Below are 18,148 nucleotides of genomic sequence, written 5' to 3'. Positions count from 1 at the left end.
TACTAGAGGGTCGAACAGATGCAAGAAAACTTGAGTTTGGCAGATATAGACGAATTTCAGAGCGTGTAGTCTGTGAGATTAGCTTTTTTTTTTTTTAACTAGGTGCTGGGAGTGGGTATCTAGCTTTGCGTTTAAGAGAATGGTAAAGATGACCGATCATGTCCTAGACATCTGAGCACCTAGGTTTGCTTCCCAGCTCCAACTCCTGACTCCAGCTTCCTGCTGATGCAGCTCCTGCAATGCAGCAGGGACAGCTCGAGTCATTGGGTTCCTGCCACCCAGGAACTGGACTGAGACTGGATTGAGTCCCCAGCTCCTGGCTTCTACCCTGGCCCAGTCCTGGCTGGTTGGGGCATTTGGGGAGGAAACTAGCAGATAAGAGTACTTCCCACCCGTTCTGAAATAAAAAGTTGTGGTGTGCTGAAGTGGTAATTCTGTACCATATATAGTCCCATTAAAGGAAGAGAGCTCATAAATGTGAACTTAATATCTGCAGAATAAATGAATGAATACGTGCCCGGTGATCAAAAAGGGATTATCTGAGCATCTTTAAAGACCAGAGGCTCACTATCTCAGAGGATGTTATATCAAAATACAAACCAAGAACCGGAATTCGCTTAATTCCCAAAGTATATGATTATAATTACGTGTTTTACTAAGATCCGTATTTCTTCTAGCCTATTAACACTAAGAGTAACAGTGCCTCCATGTTAATGATATTGTTAATTCTCCAAATACTTTTACATACATCTGTTTTAATTCCCTCAGCTCTCTGGAGAGTGAGGGTAGACATTCCCAGGCAGATAACCAGAGACCTCAAGGAGTTAGGGAGCCTCCACCAGGGTGCCTGCCAGTGGAATGGGTCAGCGCGCCCACATCCTGTCCAGGGGGAAGGCGGAGAGTGGGTGGCACTGTGCCCCACATCTGTGCAGTGCTCTCTTGTCTGTGAGCTGCGTTCCTCCTTCCTTCCTCTCCCTTCTCCCCCTTTATTCTGGAAGGGGAGAGAAAAACTGGGGTGACACCTGGGGTGTATGGGGGAGTCTGTTTCATTTTATGCTTCCTTGCTGTTCATTCTAGAATTTATCTCTGATCCCACAAGGATGGGGAGTAATATCAGAAAGTTATTCAAATTGTACTGGAACCTGCCTAACAGGTGATTCAGTTGCGGCATTCAGCTGCTGTGACCTCTCTCTCCCAGAGTCACTCTGCACTTGACTTAGGACCTGAGGAGTCTAAGTTTCAGCTGTGAGCTTGACCAATCAGATATTGCCAACCCTCACGCTGGTGGCCTTATGGGTAGCTGACCAGACTGAGGCTCCACACACGGAACAAATGGAATAATGTTCCAGAATCTTCTAGCATCTTCTTTATGAATAGAACTTTGTATATCACTGATGGCCTTTATTTAAAAAAAATATTATCTATTTTTTACTTTAAAGGCAGAGAGAGAGAGAGAGACTGACAGAAAGAAATCTTCTGTCCACAGGATCACTTCCCAGATGCCAGCAGCAGCTGGGGCTGGGCCAGACATAAGCTCAATCCCAGTGTCCTGTGTAGGTAGCAGGGACCCAACTACTTGAGCATCTGCTGCCTCGAAGGCTATACTCAGCAGAAAGCTGGACTCAGGGGCAGAGCCAGGACTGGGACCCGGACACTCTGACATGGGATGAAGAAGCTCTAAGCCGTTTTACCGGCTGTGTCAAACATCTCCCGCCCCCGCATCTTCTTAAAATCACCTACATAAATAATTTCAGCTTAGAATCAGTTCACCCAAAGATAAACATGATCTACTTAATAATAAAGGGTCAATATGACGATGGCCTGCGGTGTTACCAACAATAACTGCTTAAAAAGTTCAAAGCAAGAAGCAGGGACAGGTGGCATCTTCGTGACCCCACAGGACTCAATCAGGAGCAATCTACAAAAGTTACAGGGACGCACCTTTTATTTAATTAGGATGCACTCTTGAAGCCAAAAGCTCAGCGCTGCCTATGTTGGAGCAGAATCTAGACTCCCGCAACTCTGTAAGGCCGGAGGGCCCTTGGAGGTGACGGCTGAGTTCCAGCCTCCGCCGCCCCCACCCTGGCCTCCGTGCTCTGAATTCCGCGCGGCGCTCTTAGGGTTTCCGGAGGGACACTTTGGGGTCTTCTATTTATACCACTGAGCACCGCGGCCACGAGGGGGCAGTAGAGGAGGCCGCTCGGAGCACCTGGACGTGTGGAGTAAACTCGCGTGCGCTCTCACGGCGAAGAGACCACGCAGATCCCGCGACCTCGCTGGGGTCCAGCTCGCAGGCCCCACGGGAGAGCCGCGCCCCGGGGATGCGGGGACACGGCCACGGGACGGCGCGCCGGCGGTGGCCGGCGGGGCCCCGACGTGTGATTGCCACTGGAATCCAGAAACCTGTGCTCTCAGGTTATTCAAATAAGTTATCTTAACCGCCAGCGCTCTGTTTCCCCCTGCCAGGCGGGCTCCCGGGGCCCGAATCAAACGAGCTCCCTCCCGCGTCCCCACCGCCCCCATCCTAGGCGGGACTTGCCGGAAGCCCTGGGTCCCTGACCCAGCCGGAAGCTTGGGATTGAGAAAGCGGCGCTCTTCCTCGCAGGCTGAAAATAATCATTAATAGCAACAACTTCAAACCTCACCCGAGAGCCAGTTGGCTTTCTGAAATCCAAAGACGGAAATGTGCACCCCCATGCCCCCCCCCCCACGCCCGGAGACCCGTGTCTCAGCCGCCTCGGCCGCGGTCTGCTCCTTCCGACTCGCCCCTCACTCCAATCCAAGATCATAGGGCGGCGCGCAGGACGCGCGCGGCGACAGGTGATGCCCTCACCCGCTCTGGCCTGCGCTCCCGAAGGCTGAGCCGCCGGGGCTCGCCCAGGCCCCGACCCGCCTCCCCAGGCCCCGGTGGCGTCTCCGGCCCCCTCCCGCCCCCCAGAAGGTGGCCGGCGGGTCCGCGCTGCGCCGGGCACCGGGCAGCCTCCGGTGCCAACCCTGCTCCTCCTTTGTTGACAGCTCGCGCAGGGGGAAGTCCGTGCGGGCGGGGCCGGGGGCAGGGGGCCGGCGGCGGCGGCGGGCGGTGCCAGCGGCGGGCGCGGCCCCAGCCCGGGCGGGCGCGGCGGCAGCGAGCGGGTTAAGGCGCGCGGCCTCTATGATAATGAGCTGCGCGGTAATATAGGGAGGCCGGCGCCGAGGGCTCGCCGCCGCCGCCGCCGCCGCCGCCGCCGCCGCGGGAGCCCGAGCTGCCGGGCGCAGCGGGTCCGCGCCAGACTGGAGCGGGAGGGCGGCGGAGCGCAGTCGCCGGGGACCTGGCAACCCGGAGCGCCGGCGATCGGCAGAGAGACCCCGCGAGCAGGGCAGCGGCCAGGAGCGCGGGCGCCCAGAGAGCGGAGCGCAGCCCGGAATCAGAGCTCCGGAGAGCCGGGCTCCCGGAGGAAATGGGGCTGTGAACGACCCGGCGAGCCAGAAGGGAAGGAAGCGCCGCGGTGGCTGATGTCAGAGGAGCCCGGAAAGTGGCGCTGGAAAAATCTGAAGACAGCCGGGGGCTCTGCTGCTTGCCCGGGAGGGACCTCGCCGGCCACCCCCACACGCCCCCTGGGCGGCAGCCACCGGCCGGGCTGCCGCGGGGCGACGGAGGACGGAGGGACGCGCGGAGCCGACGCCGAGGGGCCACTCCAGGAATACAGATAAGTGGCTGCCGGCTGGACGTGGGTCTTAATGCATTCGGACTCCATGTGGATCTGGTCGTCCCCGTGATTCGGAGCTGCGGGCAGGAGAGGGGCGCGCGCAGCCCTCGGCAGCCGGCGGCCGAGGCACACGGAACAGGCACGGAAGGGCAGACCGACGTCGCCGAGCTGGGTAAGCGGCGGCGCGGCCGGGCGCCCTCCGCCCTCTCCCCAAACGCGCGCACGCCCCCACGGGCGGCTCCTCCCGCGCCCGGCCTCTCCCGGGTCCCGGCCCCAGGCGCCCGGGCTCGGCCGCGGTGGGCGAGTCTCCGCGCGCGGGCTCGGCTACTTTGGCTACCGGAACGCGGCGTGCGCGCGAGTGCAGTGGACTCGCAGCCGCCGCCGCCTCTGCCCGCCGGGCTTCCCCGCCGGCCGCCGGCTGCTGCCTAGCCCGGGACTGCGGGTGGCGGCAGCGCTCCGTGGCGCGCCTGCCTGCACCGAGCACCTGCTGGCACGCTGCGGCTCTGGGGAGCCTGGGGTGGGAGGGAGGGCGCGGCGAGGTTGCCCCGAGAGCTGGAACCCAGGCAGGGCCTCCGGGGCGCGAGCAAGACCAGCCCCCGGCCACTGTGGCCCGAGATCCATGTGGGGGCGTTCACTCCGGTGCCAGAGTCCCTGGCGGCCGCTGGCCCTTCCTTCGCGATCAGGGACTTGGAATCAGGGGCAGAGGAATGCATCAGTGGCGCGAGTTGGGGAAGGCCCAGAGAGCGAGTGCAAGGCTCCGAATGAGGGGGTCGTGCTTCAGCGTAGCCCCCAGTGGGAGCGCTAGGCTGGAAGCGGGAGTTTGCCTCGGGTTGGAGTAGCCTGCGAACCATTTGCGACTGCCTCCCTCGGTGTGTTCTGGCTTGCCCCACCCCACAAGTGATGTAGAGGTCCTAGAAAATCCTGGCCCCTTCTTACCCACCCCACAGGTAGTTTCTGTAAACGTTCATCACGGTCTAGACGGCCACAGGGAGTCACCGGAAACTGCCATTCCAGGGCGCTGAAAAAAAAAAATGTCCACCTGTTTGGCACGACCCTTGCCCTAGGAGCTGCCTGTGCAAACAGAACTCAGCTCCCGGGAAAGGAACAGGGGAGATAATGGGGGAGGGGAACCGGGTAGCGGACTTGGGATTCCAGGTCAGTTAACGGTCCAAAATTGAGAACCCCCAAGAACTGGCTATGGGAATATGCTCTGGTCTCCTGGAGGGACCCCAGACTCTAGGGAATGTGGCACTGGTCGTGGGTTTGCAGGGACCTAAGGCAGGATGAGCTGGGGTCAGGTTGCTGTAGCTCCTTAGTCTGAAGGCAGCCACAGACATTTGGGGTGGGTTACTCCCCCCAGTACTCAGGAGCAGAGGAGACAACGGGTGTATGGGTGACACAGCTGAGTCCCCGGGCTGGGCGCCGGTGCGCGCTTGCGGAGCCGGTGTCGGGTTCAGCTCTCCCCTCCCCACACAATAGCAGACTCCTGTCTCGCTGGGCTGCTTTCCCAGACCTTGAAACTTCACTCTTCCCTCTGGGCTGGCTTTGGGTTCTGGGGCCTTCCTCTGAGCGCCGACAGAAGAGACAGCCCTGGCGGGGGGAATTCAGCTTTTCCTAATTGAAATGCACAACTGTTGTGTGATCACCCCAGAAAGCTCTGGAGTTGCTGGCAGCCCCCTCGCCTCTGACCTCCAGGCAAGAAGAGAGAAGAATTCATTAACTTTCCCCTCTCTACACGGTGCACCTTTTGAACCAATCACCTGTGATCTCCTGCAGCAGCCTGCAGGGGTAGGAGGCTGAGGACAGAGGGGAGGGACCTCAGGATCAGGGTGGACTCTGCCCAGACACCCTAGGGACGGGGCTGCCTTCCTGTCCCCTTCTTCCACCTGGCGTTACCACCTCTGTTACCTCCAACTCGCCCTGCTCCAGAACTTGGCCCTGCTGCGGCCAGCCAGCATTACCTAGAGCCAGTCCCCACTGTCGCACAACCCATCCTTTTCAGGGACCAGCCATTCAAAAAGGGAGGGCAGTGCACACGGCCCTCTGCTCCCTCACTGTCCCCTGCAAATTGCATTAGGACGGGGGCAAATTGGCTTGCAGAGCAGTTGAATGCCGTTTGGAGCCATGTGGAGGGGCGTAGTTGCGGAGAAGCTGTAGGGTCTGGAAGAGTAAAGGTCCATGTCCAGGGCGCAGAGTCCGGCCAGGCGAATCCACGCTGGCCTTTCTCTTTGCAGGGTGGAAGGGGTCTCTCACAGCCTGGAACCGGGCCTCTGAGCCCCATTCGGAACGGAGAGTAAATGGTGAGGTTGCCCGTCCATGGGCCAAAGGCATGTCATTGCAAGGCTGGCTCCCATGTCACAGCTGGCCCGCCACCACCCCTGTCTCTGGAACACCAGGGAACTTTCGCCCTCCCACTCTCTTGACCGTCAGAAGCTGCAGAGGTGGATGTAAAAGTTCACCATCTGTTTTCCAGAAGTCCGCGCTCAAAATGAGGTTAAAAAGAAAACCGGTAACGAACAGCCCCTTCTCCGCGAGCTCCCTTTCTCGCGAACAAATACTTCTGATTATTCAGCTGATGTTTATTTCATGGGCATGGTGGACGCAAACGCGGGAGCGGGAGGGGAAACGGGTGACAATGGTTAAACGGACGAGGCAGCCGCCGGCAGCAGCCCGGACGCACCCGTTCAGGTACCGTGGAATATTTATGGCGCTGGAGTTGTCGCTGTTCGGGGCCTCACAGTCTCTGTCCTACCACGTTTTCTATGATTGCTTCCCCAAGATATAATTTGGTGTGGGGGAGGCAATCCGTGTCTCCAACATCACCCCCCCTACACACACCCCCAGCTGTCTTCCTGCATTGCCACACAGCTGTCTCCGCATACACAGACTGGGGCACAAATGGAGACCAGCAGCTCAAGCCAGCCCCCCACCCCACCCCCATTCTGATCATAAAGAGACTGGAGCATTGTGTTACAGTCTGTTAACTAGAAATAATTCAGGACTGTCCATAGGGAAACTGGTAGGAACAGGCTTCGAGGTGCTGGGTTTTACAGCTCATGTGCACGCCATGCCCCCCACCCCCACCCTCACCCTGGGCAGTCTGTTATCAATTCATTATATGTGAATATTCTGTCCTCCCCTTCACATATGCTCAGTTCAAACAATGATGAATGGAACCATTCCCTTATGGGAAACAGTTTTTTCACTTAGTTACAAAGATTTCATGCCTGATTAGAGTAAATGAGGGCTGGGTGTGTGTCCACTTCTTTTCTGGTCATTTCTAAAGGTGAGCCCTGCAGAGACAGAGAGAAAGGGGTCAAACAGCTGGTCCCAAGATGCTCGCCCGCAGGGGTGGCGGTGAGAGGGGATACCCCTCCCTCCTCGGCTTAGCCCCAGGCTCCCTGGGCCCCCTCCCCTGGCATCTGGGCATATGGAACCTCTTTATCTAGCTCTGCACTGCTCCATCTGGAATTCGAGGGAAGAAATAGAGGCGAGAAAGTTCTTTGTTGGGGAGCAGGGTCCCTATTGGGGAAGGGAGTGGGGAGAGCCCGGTTTGGGCCGGAGCACTGCTCAAGTTCCAGCTCCTGCAGTTGGTTAACCATTAACCCCTGCCCTGCCCTGGCCGTATCTCCGCCTGCTTGAAAGCATATCTCTGGGAAACCCAGAGAGCCAGCAGGTGTTCCCCCCTGTCCTTCCCAGTCCCAGGCATGGGCCCTGGCCCCACCTACCTCTTTCCCTCCCTCTCCTCCCCACCCCCAACCCCAGACACTCTGCTCACCCCATGCCAGCTGTCCCTTCACCCTGGCAGGCACTGTCAGTTGTCTGAGTGGCTGGGAGGCCCAGGAGCAGGCAGGCTGGTGGGAAGGACTGATGGAGTGGCACCAGCTGGTTTCACTCCGAGCTCAGGTACACACAGCTTCAAAGGCCGGAGTGTGCTTCCTGGGGGGAGGAGGGGGGGTTCTTCTGCAGCAGCCCTAGTCTTCCCAGGGCTTCTCTCTGGCTCCAGTTCCTGGGTCCCTGTGCTGACCTTCTGGGCTCAGGCCATTTGAGCCTAGGTCTTTCCCAAGCATCTTGAGCTAGGCAGACTCCTGGCATTTAGAACCTCAGAGAAGACCCGCAGGTGCACCAAAGTGCAGCTCCGGATGCAGGAGCTGGCACACACGTGGCCGGGCGGAAGTCGAGATGTAGACAAAGTCTCGGATAAACAGAGAGCGGCAGGGAGACAGAGCGGGAAGATAAAGGCAGGGAGGCCGGCAAGGACAAGCCGAGCCCCAGCACGGAGGGAAAGCTGGAGAACAGAGCCACCAAGGCTCCGCTGGCCTGGGGCGGCTCTGGGCTCCACGGGGACGCCGCAGTATCAGGTTCTCTCCACTAGAGGGGACTCGTGAGAATCAGGCTGGGCTGAAACAGTGGCTTTTGTGCTTTTGGTGTTTTTTTGTTTTTTTTTTTTTTTTTTTTTGGGGGGGGGAAATAGCTGAGATGCATTAGAAATTGCCAGCTGTCACTACCCAGAGACCGCAAGTGGTGGGGTCCTATTGCTCAGGGACCTCCGGGCCCCCGTCTGCCTGCAGGGGCTGGGAAGGCGCCCGCAGCCTTAAGCCCTGTGAGCAGGGTCTTGGGCCGCTCCGGAGAGGCCTGCCCAGACAGGACAGGACGCCTGCCCTGGGGTGGGAGGGCGGCAGGCCGGGGCCTTCTCAACTTAGCGGGCGGTCCAGCCCACTGGCTTTTCTCGGTCAGCAGCAGAGGTTCAGCCCATCCCCAAGGCGCCTTCCCAGGCCCTCCCGGTGTCCGTAAGGGCAGATTTTCCAGGCACTCTCAGGTGGTGGCAAAACTGCTCCCGAGGAGACTTTTTGTAAAGAAGGGCTTTGCGAGACGGAGCGCGTGGCAACGTTGTATCACTGATTTAATCTCTGTCTTCATACTCTCTGTGGGAGCCTTTCTCTGAATTATAATTCCCCTTTTCATTTCAGTAGAGGACAATATTGAGAGAGAGAGAGAGAGGGAGGGAGAGAGGGAGAGAGAGAGATCGAGGGAGCACAGAGTCCAGAGGCCTTTCTCATCCAAGGAGATAATAAGTGTCCGCCGTTGGAATGAAAAAATCCGGAAGCAGGGGGCCTGACATGCTGTGTGCCCTGATGCTCAAACTCCATCTCCACTTGGCTCCAGTTTACCTGGGGGTCGAGGAGCGGGGAGGGAGGACAGAGAAAAGAAAGAAGAAAAACAAGATAAATGTATCATGTTATGAAAGTTTAATCCCGCTTTTCCTTGGCTAAAATTACTTTCAGGATGAGTGATAAAAGGCAGCGGAGTCGCCCTTGGAAAGTTCAACTTGACTTTGAGAAGGAAGGGGGGGGATCCTGGGGGTTTAGAGTGAGAGCTGCAGACGTTTCTCTCCCCTCTGTGACCCTCCTCCTCCACACATATGCCTGCCTGCACACACACGCACTCACACACACACACACGCACACACATGCACACACACGCACACACACGCCTTCTCTCAAGCACTTCTCAGCCTCCTCTGAGCAATTATACTCCCAGGCTCTCTCTTTTTATGTTTAAACAGCCTCTTGCTTGCTGGCTTGCTCGCTCGCTTGCTCGCTCTCTCCACCTCAGTTTCGTGTGTGGGTATGGAGGGGTTGAGAGAGGGGCGAGAACCTCTGAATGACCCCACCTCTTGCTCCCCACACTGAGAGCAGGCATCGGAATCCGCTGGAGTTTAAACACAGAGGGCTTGCGCGCACTTGTAGAGCTGCTAGCACAGGATGGCGCAGGAAGAGACGGGACACTGCGGGGAGTGACAGGTGCATGAGCCGAGTCCCCGCAGTGCCTGTGGGAGGAGGCAGCCTGGACTCTGACTGGGGGCTCAGTGGAAGCCAGGGCAGGGAGCTCCTCAAAGCTTCTCTCCCAGGCCATGGGTGGTACAGGGCTCCGGGAGAGAGACTCGGGGGCCTGAGGACTTCGCAGCTCTGGGGCCCTACCTGGCCAGCCCCTCAGCACCACCCCTGCCCAAGTTCTAGTTCCCCCGCCCCGCCCCCACCCCATGCTGTTCTCCTTCGTGGACTTGGGATGGGTAACACCAATGGTGCGTTGTTTCCCTCTTAGTCAACATCGGGTACACCCCAGGGTACCTGATCCCCAGGGCTTCCCGCAGTGTATTCTGTGTACATTGCATCCCCTTCCGGTGCAGTGTGCTTAGTCAGGAAGCGTTATTACTCACCCCGTCCCTAGGTCCCTCGCATGGAAGTGCCCTGCTGTTACCGGATTGAACTCATGAGGAGCTGGGAGAGAAAATTCACATTTGACCTCTGCTCCCTGGCCGGGCAGGGGTGGCCACTCTGTGGGCCACCTCCGCCCTCCTTTTTGCTACCTGGAGAAGGATCTGAACTTTGGAGAATTAGGCAGTGTGTGTGGCTGCATGTCTGGAGAGAAGGCGTTTGCACACACACACACACACACACACACCCACACCTTGTGAAGCTCTGTCAGATCTTCTCTGTGTCTGGCGCCTTCCCTACCTCCAGCCACTGCTCCTGCTCTAGCGGTGGGACAGGGGCTGCAGGGAAGGAAGTGCAGGCCCCATGCCTCCTGCACATCTCCCAGGGGCACACAGTTCACGCCCAGCGTGAGCAAGCACCTTCCAGAGACAGCCTACAACTGCTGTGTGACTGAGCAGGCTCAGTATCTCGGAGCAGGAGGCCAGGCCCGGGGTTCCTCCCTACAAGGCAGCGAGGAAGGGCTGTGTACAAAAACAGGCAGGAGGACCAGGGACAGACAAGTGGCAAGAGGGGATGTGGCTGCTTTGAAGTCGTTTCCTGCTTCATGAAAGCGAAAGGCCTCTGCAGGGCTGGGTAAATATTGCGTTGACCTCTGACCTCCCACCTCCCCCCAGCCGCTCCCCCAGCTTCTCATTTTCCCCTCCAGAGGAACAAAGCTACCTGGAGGAGGAGAGCCTATTTTCTGAATGTCATGGAAAACACACAGGGCTCTTAGGTGGAGCCCAGCCCAGGGCCAGGCAGGAAGACCAGATCCCTTTCCTGGCCTGAGTTAGCAAAGGGCACCAGGCCTCTGCGAGGAGCCAGGCCCCCTGAGATGTCCCAGTGCCCTGATGAGATGACCGGCCTGTGCCCCCCCTCTCCCCCACTGCTGTTGCCATCTCCTTCATTCTCTGCAGGATTAAAACCCACGCCTCCAGAGTGGCGGCGGCTGCAAGGCCAGCTCCCCTCTGAGGTTGATCAGGAAATGGAGCAAATCCCAGTCCACCGACCCACTCCGGGTGAGCCGCAGGCTGTCAAGCATCCAGCTTCCTGGGCCTGGGGGCTTGGGGAAGGAAATGACACCTGGGGCTTGAGATGTGGGCCCTGCTTCCAGGGTCAGAACAGATGGTCAGGTGTCAAAGACCAGGGCAACTGCCTCAGGAATAAAGGGCTTCCCTTCACACTGCAGCTCTTGCCACTTCCTGAAAGATTTCTCACCTGTTGGTCAGTGCTCACAGGAGAGGGGCAGGAGGGAGCCACCAGACACTCCAGCAGAACTGGCCTCTGCCTCTGAGCCAGCACCTCAGTTCTCCTCTCTGTACAATGGGGATGCATATGTCTTGTGACTGCCCCAGTGCCTTTGTTTCTGGAACCACGCATAGGAAGATGGGGGTGGGGGAGTGAGAAAGGTGCAGATCACTATGAACATGGGAAGCTCTTCCAAAATGTAGAGCAGGAATTAAAACCAAGCTAGGACTGTTCTTTCTCCCTCTGTCTCTCACTGAATATTTTGGAATTTTCTGAGAGAAGTAAGATTCTATTTAGAGAACTTCTGTGTGCTAAGGTAGCAAGGCCAGAAGGCTCCGTGGAGCCTGGAAACAGGAAAGCTGATGGTGACCTTGGCAATGAGGCCACAGGCAGGGCTCATGGTTGAGTGTTTAACCAGGGAGGTTGGAATTTGAATTCTGGATTTGCTGGATTGGGGTTTGGCTAAGTTGGTATTGCTCTGGGTGTCAGCCACCCCTGGCCAGGAAGAGGCCAGTCTCTTGGGCCCCCAACACTCTAGGGCTCATAGCACCCCTGAAAGGAGGCTTCGGAGCAAGGGCAGGGAGAGGGCAGGCACAGTGTGAAAAATAATCACAGGAGCCCAAGCCAGCCCCTGGGGTGCAGGGGTTGGCACTTCGGCCGTTGCTGTGGTTGACATGGCAGATGTGCGGGGACAAGCCTTGGCTGTCTGCTGGGGATCAGGACCTCTGTCATGGCCCCCCTGCAGAGCATGGGGAGGTGGCTGGGAGGGGGGCGTCCCTGTACATCCACCAGCACCGTCCAGGGGCCTGCTGGGGAAAATGTGATCTTAAAAAACCAAATGAAATGACAAAAGAAATAGTTGTTCCCGTAGAACACGTAGGAGTGGTTCCTGAGTATTTGATAGCTGGTTTTGCCCAGGCCCAAATAATAGATGTGAAACCCACGTCCAGACTGGGAGAGTGGATGGTCTTGAGTCACACAGCGAGTCACCACTCACTGTTCTCTGCTTCGCCGCGAGGTTGGCTGGGCCCAGCGTCATCGGGCATGCTCTCCTCCTGTCTGAGCTGCCTCCTCTGGCCAGCCTCTGGCTCCCCCGTCGTGTGCCCCACGTCGCTCTTTCTTGGGTCTGGGCTGAGGTGCATCTCACGATGAAGCAGTGTCCCCCTGAGAACTGACCTGTCATCCTCTCTGCCCATCTGCAGGCCCTCGGCGCGTCCCCCCTGTCCCTCGGTCACGCTGGGCAGTGCGGTGCAGCAAGGCCCCCCTCTTTCTCATAGCTCCAAGCAGCTTTCCTCCATCCACAGCAAGCCTTGCTATTTGCACAGTCAATGGCTCTGGCAAGGCCAAGCCGCCCCTCCCTCCCCGAGAGGCACTGTGGGCACTGTTTGTGTTTCGGTCTCTATAGACTCAGCATTCACAACTTGAAGAGGCTGAGACAATGACCCGAGCAGCTGCCTGCAGACTGTGCTGGCTGGGAGGCGCCCAGAGCTCCCGACTCTCAGGAAGCTGCTGGGAGCCAGAGGCAGGGAGAGCTGGGCCAGCCAGAGTTTGTGCACCGCGCACCTGTCAGCTTTCCCAGGCAGCCGTGGGCTGGTCCAGAGGGAATGAGGGGCACACCATTGCAGGCCACCTGACTGGCTCCTGTGGCACTTCCCCAGCATTGCTGGCCAGGCTTTCCACCAGCTGTGCAATCCCTGGGGGGAAGGGACGGCGCTGGCTTCAGGGTGGCAGCCACTTTCTCGTCTGTTAGAAGAAAGTAAAGGAGTTTGCAGCTGGCACCGCCTAACCTCGAACGAGTGTTTTGTAGAGTACCTGCTGCATACTGAGGACGATGGGAGGGAGCAAGTTGCCGTCCAGGCTCTCAGAGAGCTTGCTGTGTGGCCAGGGAGTCGGGGTGTGCACACCAAGCCTACTCACACCGGCCACTATGGGCATAGCAGAAGGAGGGCAGAGCAGAGCCTGGGAGGGGCCATCTAGGGAAGGAGGGAGCTTTGTGTCATCTGTGTCATCTGGGGAATTCAAGCAGAGGTTGGGAGGGTTTCCCACTGGAGCAGAGACCTCCACCCACATCTCATCCGCTAAGCTTGAGTGCCCCTCGCTGGGAACTCAGTGGAAGGCAGGGCTGTGTGAGTGTCAGGTCCATACAAATGACCTGCAGCCCCGGCCTTAATTCCCAAGGAGGTGGAGTCCGGTCTCACACTGCTACCCCTGTGGCTGGCCTCAGAGCAGGGTGCCAGGAAGGCTAGCCTGGGATTAGCCCCGCTCTCCCCTGGAGCCTGAATTCTCCCGATCGCGTTAAAATTAGCACTCCCGCTACAAGCCAGGGCAGACCCTCTGAAGGGAGATTTGGTCAGCTCTCAGCTCACACAGCTCTAACTTCTAATCATTGTCATAAGCAGGACGGAAGCAGCTGCTCACTCCAGTCTATTATCAGCTTGGTTGGAGACAGAGAAATTTAAATGACAGTAAGATGCTTAGCAAAGAAACGAAAAGTCAGTGTTAAAAATAAAGAAAACAAGACAGCTTGTTTCATCGAAATAGAAGGGTTATTAAACAGCCCTGAATTAATCAGTGATCTGCCATGGCTGGGGATTGAAGAGCAGCGAGGCCAGGGCTGAGTGCTAGGAGCAGAGGGGTGGGGGAGAGGAAGCCAGGCCAGGTAGGAGACACCCCGTCTCCCATCTCCCGGGCTGGCTGCAGGGACTGGGGCAGTGCTGCCATGTTCAGGGGGCAGCTGGCAGCTGGCTTTCGCCCCCGTGCCCCCTCCCCAACCGAGTAGGGCAGTTTGGGGAGGGGGGCTTTGGCACGCCAGCCTCTTTCCCTGCAGATTTGAGCTTCTGGACTACTGCCATCTGCCACCACCTGTGCCAGCCCCTGGGGCCCCTCCCCCGCCCCCCTTCCCACCAGCCAGACCTGGCTCCCAGCCCAGCCGCTTCTAGCCTCAGGTCTTCTCCCTCAACTTGCACAGGGTTCCCCAGGCCCTCGACTGGGCTTGCAAGCTCCTTAGTCCCCGACCCAGTGCCCCGAGAGTGATAACAGCATATCCTCAAGCATGATTCAGGGTGGCCTCTGGAGTAGGGACTCTCTCCTTGGAGCTATCGGGGTGGCCCCTGTGGCTCCAGGCAGCAGAGAAGCAAGGGTGATATGTGGAACCATGGGAGCCCCAGGCCTTGTCTCACCTCCACATCTGGGATTTTAGCCAAAATGTGGATCCATAAATATACCTAAGTCTTCTCACCTGTAACATGGGATGCTGAGGTCACTGTGGACCTCGCAGGCTTGCTCGGTGACATCTGTTAAATTCTTAGGGACCTTTCAAATCGCTGCACAAAGGCTAGTTCGTGGGTCAGTGGGGTCCCTTGGAGATGCAGGAGCACACGCCACGGGAAAGGTGCTGCAGAGGAGGCAGAACGTGTCTGGTGCAGGGAGGGGGCGGAGAGCACAGCAGCACACATCTGGCCAGGGCCTGGGCGTGACCGTCCGTGTTGGAGCATTTGCTTTGCTCTTTGACCTCAGCATTCTTTCTCCCCAGCCTGTGCCGCCCCTGCCCCTCCGCCCCAGCCAGCCCTCTCGGTTCCCCCCTGGCTGTTTACCCTTTTCCAGGCGTCTCTCTCACACCCCATTCATCATGATGGGGGGGTGCGGAGTCTCACTCAGGGAGTTCTTTTCATCTCCACCCCAGCGGGATGGGGCCTGTCATCCGCCTGCTTCCTACAGCACATTCTTCCCCGGCTCAGCCCCTCTGATAATTGTGCCCTTCACTTTCCCTCCCAGGAGCCTGGGGGTGCTTGATGTCCACCTGGAGCTGAGGGGCCCACCGGCCTCCGTGTCTGTGTCTCCTGCCCCTCACTAAGGAGCTGGGGTCTCGGTGTCCTGCAGGCCGAGTGCACGGGCATTTTGGCACAGCCAGGACCCTGAGTTTGCACGTGGCGCTGGTATCCGGCTGCGTGGCCCAGCCCCTGCTGGGCGTGTGTGAGTGTGAACATGCCTGTTACTCAAGAGACGCTGCACGACAGTGCCGGATCTGCTCTGCAAGAGCTGGGCGTCTCAGACAAAGAGAGGCAAAGAATAGAAATCGAAGGTGGGAAGGTACAGGGTGAGGACACTGCCTCCTTTATGAGACGAGACAGAGTTAGGGTTTTGCATGGCAAGGCTGGCTGTCAGTTCCGAAAAGCTCCAGATACCAGGGGAGGCAGGGTGCATGAGGGAGGAAGAGGAATGCTTTCCTGAACCCGGGACAGACCCTATATGGGAAAAGCCCAGAGCATGTGGGGCACCAGCTGCTGGAGCCGAGACCCACAGCCCCTCCTCCCCGTGGCTCCAGCTCTGCTCCCTCCTTTCCTGCCACAGGTGCCGGGCACACTTCAGCAAGAGCTCAAGTGGCCCTTAACTCACTCTCAGCCCATGAGAGGAGGTGGGAAGGTGACTTGGACACCATGGGGGGCTACTGGGGACCCCAGGTCAGAGCAGTGGGGAAGGTGGGACCTGTAGCAATAGGTCCCTTCGGGCTGGGTGTCCCGAGCTGGGCACTCGGTCACTGCATTGTGTAGTGACCACCCCTCTCCTGAGCTAGAATAGAGTTCAAGTTTGTCACCGTCTTCGCGGTCAGCTCAGGCTGCCAAGGAGATGATGCCCTTGTACACTGTTTCTGCAAAACCAGGAGCAAGAGTTACTGGTGTTTGCTCTGAAATTAGAGCGTTTACAAAACAATTTCACATCCAATGCCCTGTAGATTCCCACCACAACCTCGGGGACTGTCATTTCACAGCTGAGGAAAGGGAGGCTCCAAAAAGGTGAGCACACAGGTTCAAGTTCACTGCACTTGTAGTAAGTGGTGGTGGCAGGAGATTGGAGCCCACAGCTCCACAGCCCTGTCCCTGCTGCCTGCAGAGTCCCCGGAATGCCTTGACCCTCCTCTGCGAAAGGACCATGTTCTGACTTTCCCCGCCCACTCTGTTTTTGACCACGTGATGTGGCCATCGGAGGCTTTCCTGATCTGCTGTGGCTGTGGAGCACCCCTGGTCAGCATTTTCCTGCACGAGTCTGGAATGTACCTTCTTCAACGACACGGCGGGAATCTTCCCATTCTACCCCATCTTCCCCCTCCACCCTTTGCGCCGAGCCAGTGACATTTGCTCTCTACCCAGTGAGTCCAAAATAAATAACTGCCAGCATCTTTCCCAAAGCGTTCACCCTCATCACCACCTTCACAAAATCAGTTTTGTCAAAGCCCTGGGCCATGCCAGCTCAAGGCATTCCTTAGGGCAGATGGGCAGCTGCAGGGCCAGGCGAGGAAGCTGGTGAGCACTCTGGACCCCCTTCCTGCTGCTCCCTGCAATCAGATTGAGCACATTACTGAGGGCCAGTCACCAAGTAAGGCTTGCAAGGGATGCTAGGAAGCATGGGGTACTGTTCCTGCCCTCAGAGAGCCTCCAGTGCAATGGGGAAATCAAATACAGCCACATAAAGAAAGCATGCTACCATGTCAGTGCTTTGGGGCAGAGTAAGGTGACTGGGAGCAGAGAGGCCCTGGAGACCTGATGAGGCTTGGAAGAATGGGCAGAGCTTGACTAGACTAAGAAGAAAGTCCAGAGAGACATTCGAGGGGGAGGGACCACACGGGAAGCTGCAGGGAGATTTCGGAACTCAACAGTAAACCAGTGTGTGGGAGAGGCGGGCAGTGAGCCTGGAAAAGATGCAGCAAGAGCCCGCTTGGGAAGGACTTGAACTTGGGCACTTGGCATCCTCCAGCTGCCCGGGCAATGGAAAGGAGCCGTAGGAGGAGCTTCACAGGTGACATCGCACTTTGTCCGTGTGCTTAGTAAAGTTTGACAAGCGGCACAGAGAAGAGGCAGTGCAAGCGCCCCTTCCCAGGACGCCGATGGCTGAATTGTAGCTGCCAGTGGCCTGCACCAGGGTCTGTCTCACAGGAAGGCCTGCATGTGTCAGGCATCATTTTTGGGGGAGGCAGCGCCAGGCTTCCAAGGAAAGTGGTCCATTGTGGGGAACCTTGGCTTCTGGAAACAGACGGTGTTAGAGATGCAGCCCCACCGGGCGTTAACGGTTGAAGCATCTGGGATGGGGAATGCTCCTTGTCCCCAGAACCACTTGGTGGCTGCTGTGTGAGGCAGACTGGAAGGGGGGCCTGCAAGAGGAAGCAGGAAGCGCTCTCACCTGGCGTCTCCTGGGGGCCAGAGGAGAGAGAGGAGAACAGCCTCCCTGGCAAGAGAGCGGGGGTTCAGGGTCAGCGGTGGACTGGGCGTTGAGACAAGCGCCTGGAGCTTTGTTTGGGATTTTGCTCAGCGCGCCTTTGTTTCTGGCTTTCCCTGCCACGAGTGTGAACTGGAGCTGTGTCATTATTCTTTGAAAGCATCATGTTTAATGGCAGCATAATATGCCATTATGTGGAGTGACTGTGATTTCTTTAACCATTTAGTTGGGCTTTTTTTTTTTTAAACCTGCACTCCTGCCCCATTTTAATCTCAAAAGAATCCCTGGCTGTCCCTTAGGAAGGAGGGGATGACAAGGCAGAAGACACAATTCCAGGCTCTTTGGAAAGGTCACTGGGGATTGCTTTGAAAGGGGACCACCAGCTGCAGTCTCCTGCCTCTGCCGAGACCGAACCTGGGCACTGATGACCACAGCTCCTGCCAGCCCCCACCAGCCCGGTTCCATCACCCAAGCAAACGGTCAGCTCGGGATAGATGCAGATGAGGCTGTGGAGCCTCAACTCTTGACCCTTAAAATACAGTCCTCGCTAAGTCTCCCTGAACATTCTGGTGAGTTTTCCCAGACTGGCAATATGAGGATCTGGCAAAAAAAAAAAAAAAAGTACATTTTACAAATCTAGGCAGTGTGGGAGAGTGGGGAGGAGTGTGGGGCTCGGGAGTCACTGTTTCCTGCCTGGATGATGCTAGCCTTTTCCCACCTTCCAAGGGCTCAGTGTTTCCACCTGTG

The 18,148-nt window shown here is 57.7% G+C and overlaps 1 protein-coding gene across 1 annotated transcript in view; it reads left to right on the top strand.

Annotated features, from left to right (window-relative positions):
• The first annotated feature begins 3,231 nt into the window (after window positions 1-3,231).
• Window positions 3,232-18,148, top strand: part of PLXNA2 (plexin A2) — a 205,654-nt gene continuing 190,737 nt past the window's right edge. Inside the window, exon 1 of the mRNA XM_051821302.3 lies at window positions 3,232-3,858. The gene's annotated coding sequence lies outside the window, so the exon portion shown is untranslated. The remainder of the gene's footprint in view (window positions 3,859-18,148) is intronic.

This window comes from Oryctolagus cuniculus, chromosome 13 (assembly GCF_051225735.1).
Source record: "Oryctolagus cuniculus isolate XC-2025 breed Fujian yellow rabbit chromosome 13, ASM5122573v1, whole genome shotgun sequence".
NCBI classification, from domain to species: domain Eukaryota; kingdom Metazoa; phylum Chordata; class Mammalia; order Lagomorpha; family Leporidae; genus Oryctolagus; species Oryctolagus cuniculus.
The sequence above is the reverse complement of the archived record's forward strand: the minus strand, read 5'-3'. Positions and strand labels throughout refer to the sequence as shown.